The following is a 4688-nucleotide window of genomic DNA, read 5'->3' as shown; positions in this document are numbered from 1 at the left end:
GATTGGCTGGCAACTTTATTTGGTTCTTTGTAACCAACACAGAGATGCTTAGAGAGGCAGGCCAGGCTTCTAGAGCCTGTGGACGCCGAGTGCGCCGTTGGGATGTGTGAGGCAGAGGGGCTCTTGCCCAGGCGGCTGCCACGTTGACTCCCAACCCAGGTGCCCCCGTCCGCCTTGCCATTGGCACCGGTAGGCCTGGGGCTCAGCACCTGTTCTTCCCAGAAGGGGTGTCGAACTGGGTGTCACCACCTGTCCTGAAGGGTAGAGCAGAGGCTTGGGTGAGGGAGCGGGCTTGAGTCTACAGAAAGGGACATGCTCCCAGGTAAATCAGAGGACTGGCCCAAGGGGACCCCCAGAGGCTCCGAAGTCCTCCCCACAGCTGCATCCAGGCCTGCTGGGGTCAGGGAGCAGGGGCCAGGCTCTGGCACATACTCTTCTCTCGCCTCCCACTCCACATGGTCTTGACTAGGTGTCGGTGAACGTGGGGGAAGGCTTTGCCAGGAGCCCAGCTGAGCACTGCAGACAGGCAGGAGGACACGGAAGCCCTGTGTGCTGGGACACCGGGCGCCCCCAGCCATCTGCAGAGGCCTGTGGGGAAGGGGAGAAGCAGCTGAGCTCTCCCCTAGCCTCCCTGGCCCTCCTCCCAGGCCAGTCCTAGAGCATCAGCCTCCCGGGGCCATATGTGGCCTTGGCCTGCCCTGACCGGGACCCCCTGCTCTCCTGGTGCACGTGTGGGAGCAAGTCACCTTGCTGCTCAGGTGTCCCAGTGGCCAGGAGGCCTCTGCAGTCTGTGGGCTGGCCTGCTGGGAAATACAGGCACCTGTGGTCAGTTTGCACAGGTGCCACAGGTGGCAGGGTGGGGCAGGCACCCGAACTCAACCCCGACATCCAGAGGTTCTCAAGATTCGAGCTGGCGGTGCGTGCGGATCCCAGGCTAGGCTTTGTCCCCTCTGGTGGCAGAAGGCGCACTTTGAGGGCAAGGGCCAGCATCAGCTGGCTAGAGGGGCTCGCTGGGTGTTGGGCGCTGCCTTTAACCACAAGGCCACGTGTCTCAATAATGGCTGTTGATGGGGCACCTGGGCGGCTCAGTGGGTTAAAGCCTCTGCCTTCGGCTCAGGTCATGATCTCAGGGTCCTGGGATCGAGCCCCGCATCGGGCTCTCTGCTCAGCTGAGAGCCTGCTTCCCCCTCTCCGCCTGCCTCTCTGCCTACTCATGATCTTTGTCTGTCAAATAAATAAATAAAATATTAAAAAAAAAAAAACAATGGCTGTTGACCTGTGAGCCTTGGACTTTCCTGCCTTGGGAAAGGAAGAGGGAGGGCACAGAGGCCAAGGGTCTCAGGCCGCCCCAAGCTTCCAGGCTTCAGGGCAGTAGCCTTGGAACCCTTTCTGGCCTTTGCTGGCTAAGTCGGAGCAGCACAGGGCCAGACCCCAACCCAGGCCTCTGCCGAGTTCCCCACCTGGCTGGCCTCCCTTCCACGTCAGTCCATGCCACTGGCCGTGTCCCAGCAATGCTGTCCCCAAAAGCAGTAGCTCCCCTCCTGCCCCGTGTTACCTGACCTGGAAGCCACTAGATACCAGGAACCAGCTAGTCTGCCTGGGGGTGAGGGGGACCCAGAGTGAAGGATCAGCTGCAGGAGCACAGAGAGAATTGGGGGGGGGGGTGAGAGGGACATGGGAGAAGGCGGGAACTGCACAGTGACCACGTGGAGATCAGCCACTTACGGCACATTCTCCTTCAGAAAGATCCAGGCCAGAGGTTGGGTGGTTTTCAGAATCATGGAAACACTGAGGATTTGGTGGGAAGGGGTGAAGTGGGGTTGAGGTTGGGGTGGGGCAGAGGAAAGAGAGGGATGGCAGGGTATGTCCCAAGCCATCTGCAGACCCGCTGGCCAGTGCCCCGCCCACAGGTGGCCTGCATCAGCTGTGGCCCTCCCATGCTGCTCCTCCCACGGAGGCCTCCAGTCAAGGCTGGCCTCTTCCCCAGCAGCACAGAGGACAGAGGCAGGAGTTGACCTCAGCCCATGGCTTCCTGTGAGCACAGTGAGGCCAGGCATGGCCCCTTGCTCACCAGCGCTGCTCCCCAGACACTGGCCTGAGATAGCAAAGGGGCTGCTCCCTAATCCTGTGGTTTTGCTTCCATGACTTTTAGCCCCATGGTGCCCAGAGGCTGAATCCCAGGGACAGAGGCTGCAAGTGCCTCCACCAGGGTCAGACCAAGGGGTCACACTGTAGGGTGTGGGGTGGGGGTACCCAAAGGGTTCCCAGGAAGGGCTCAGTTCTCTGGTTTAGGGATGGGAGCTGTTGTTCCAAACCAGCTGCTTGTCGGTGCTCCCTGACAGCTTTGTCGGTAGGCCTGGTGGCATAGAAAAGGGGGCCTCCACCTTCCCACCCAAAAGAACTTGACCCAGGCCCCATTCTCTGGGCTTTGGGAGCTCCGGGGCCCCCATCCCGACTTCTCCGCTGTCCTCCCCGTTGCCTGGGAATGGGGCTCCTCTGGGCCTGTGGACTCCATGATCCCACCCAGGTGGGGCCATCAGACTAGGACCCACACACAGATGAAGCCTGATGAGAGGGGTGAGGGCCAGGAAGCCAGGAGCTGCACACACAGCAGCTCAGCCATCTGCGAGGGACCCGTGAACTTGCCACGGACGCTTTCCTTCCTGCTTTCCAGATCACCTTTCAAACGTCATCCAAACCCTAAAGGAAGAGATCGTTGTCAGAAGGGGACCCAGAGGTCAGACCGCTGGGAAGTCCTGTCTTGCAGGGAGGCAGGGCTTGGGCAGAGGGCCTGGCACCCCAGCTAGAGCTTCACAGGCAGGCTTCAGGGGAGTCTCCGCCTCAGAGTCTTTGTTGGTCAGGTCTCCTCCTTCACAGGGACTGCACCCTGACGGACTCGTGTCTACACCCGCATCTATGCTGCAGCCTTGGGTGTGCAGATGAGCAGAGGCAGTATTTAAACGACCCCACTTGAAACCCAGCAGAGTATGGAGAATCCTGACCAGTCTATATGCTTTCGCCCAAAATTCTGCTTCCTGGAATCCAGTCAAAGGAAGAAGTTGGAACTCCAGCGAGTTCAGATAAAAACACCTGTGTGGCAACCACCACGAACAACTCAAACCACCCCATGGTGAAATCTCTGAGGCCACCTTAGCGGGCAGCAGTGCTTCCTTTGAGTATTTAGAGACAAGAACCTTCGGCAGGCAGAGAGAGAGGACAGGACGGCAGCTCGGGAACGAGTCTGCGGAGCGGCGCAAAGCGCTCTGCACGCAGTGGCTGGAGGCAGCGGCTTGGAGGGCAACTGGGAGCTCCGAGGGCAGGAGGGAAAGTCCCCGGGGTCACACGACAGCACTTCAAAACTGTTTCCCCAGATGACACGTAAGAAAGATTTTGCTGTAAAAATGTTGAGTTTTGGGGGCGCCTGGGTGGCTCACTGGGTTAAAGCCTCTGCCTTCGGCTCAGGTCACGATCCCGGGGTCCTGGGATCGAGCCCCGCGGCGGGCTCTCTGCTCGGCAGGGAGCCTGCTTCCTCCTCTCTCTGCCTGTCTACCTGTTTGTCAAATAAATAAAAATCTTGTTAAAAAAAGTTGAGTTTTTATAAATTTGCTCTTGAAACTGTTGGACTGTAAAGGACTCACAGACCACAACACCCAGGACCGCTGGGAAGTCGTCCAGCACCCGCGGCTCTGCGCAAGAACAAGCTACCCGCGAACTTCGTTCGGGAAGACGGCGCCGCGCACGCCCACTTCGGCCGTTTCTTCCTGTTTCCCACCTGCGGACCGGCCCTGGGGGCTCCCTTTGGCGGCCCCGGGGACCTTCCCTAGAAGCGCGGCCTGCGGGCCCCGGACGCCAACGGGTCTGAAGGAGGAAACGGGCTCGTTGCAAATCGCCGCAGAGAAAAGCGAGTGAGAACTGCACGACCCTGGTCTAGAAGGCGCGGCCACTGGCCGCGGGCAGGGGCGCGGCGGGAGGGCCGGCCGCGCAGGGGCGGGGCTGCGGGCGCGGGGCCGCAGGGGCGCGGCGGGAGGGCGGGAGCGCAGGCGCGGGGCCGCGGGCGCGGCTCTCCGCCTCCGCGCGGCCCCGGGCCCCGGGTGAGCGGGCGCCCCCAGGCCCCAGCCCCCCGGCAGGGCGCTCCCTCCGTCTCTCCCTCTACTGTCCCTTGAGATCAAAACCGCGCGGCGGCCCCGCGGGAATGAGCGGCCGGAGCCGCCCCACCCGAACGGGACCCGCCGGAGCACACCCGCGACCTGGGCCGCGCCGGGACGGCCGGGGGCACCGTCGCCCGCAGCAGGCGCGGCCGCAGGGAAGCTCGAGCGCCGACCACTCGGACGAGCGCGGCCGCAGACGTCGCAGGCGGCCCCTGCGCGTCACTTCCGGCGCGTCGCTTCCGGTCGGCGGCGAGCACTTCCGCCCGCGGCTCGGCCCGCGCCCCCACCCCCGACCCCACCGGCCCGGCGGTCGCGTAGAGAGGGTTGGAGGGACGATGGCCGCCCCACGGTGAGGCGCTGCCCGCCCGGCTCCGCCCCACACGGGACGGAACGGTCTGCGCGGGGCTTCCCGGCGCACGCGATGCGACCCCTCCTGCAGCCCCGCCGCGCGCGGAGCCCTCGGGGCGCCGCCGCCCGCCCCCCCCTCCCCCCGGGCCCGCCGGGCCGGCGGGGGCGGGGGTGGGGGCGCGGGCCGGGCCG

The 4688-nt window shown here is 63.5% G+C and overlaps 1 protein-coding gene across 1 annotated transcript in view; it reads left to right on the top strand.

Annotated features, from left to right (window-relative positions):
- The first annotated feature begins 4291 nt into the window (after positions 1–4291).
- SLC35E2B (solute carrier family 35 member E2B) overlaps positions 4292–4688 on the top strand; it is a 27663-nt gene continuing 27266 nt past the window's right edge. The window contains exon 1 of the mRNA XM_059376232.1: positions 4292–4497. The gene's annotated coding sequence lies outside the window, so the exon portion shown is untranslated. The remainder of the gene's footprint in view (positions 4498–4688) is intronic.

The sequence above is a fragment of the Mustela nigripes genome, chromosome 14, assembly GCF_022355385.1.
Source record: "Mustela nigripes isolate SB6536 chromosome 14, MUSNIG.SB6536, whole genome shotgun sequence".
In the NCBI taxonomy this organism is placed as follows: Eukaryota; Metazoa; Chordata; class Mammalia; order Carnivora; family Mustelidae; genus Mustela; species Mustela nigripes.
Note: the sequence above shows the minus strand (reverse complement) of the source record. Positions and strands in the feature narration are given on the sequence as shown.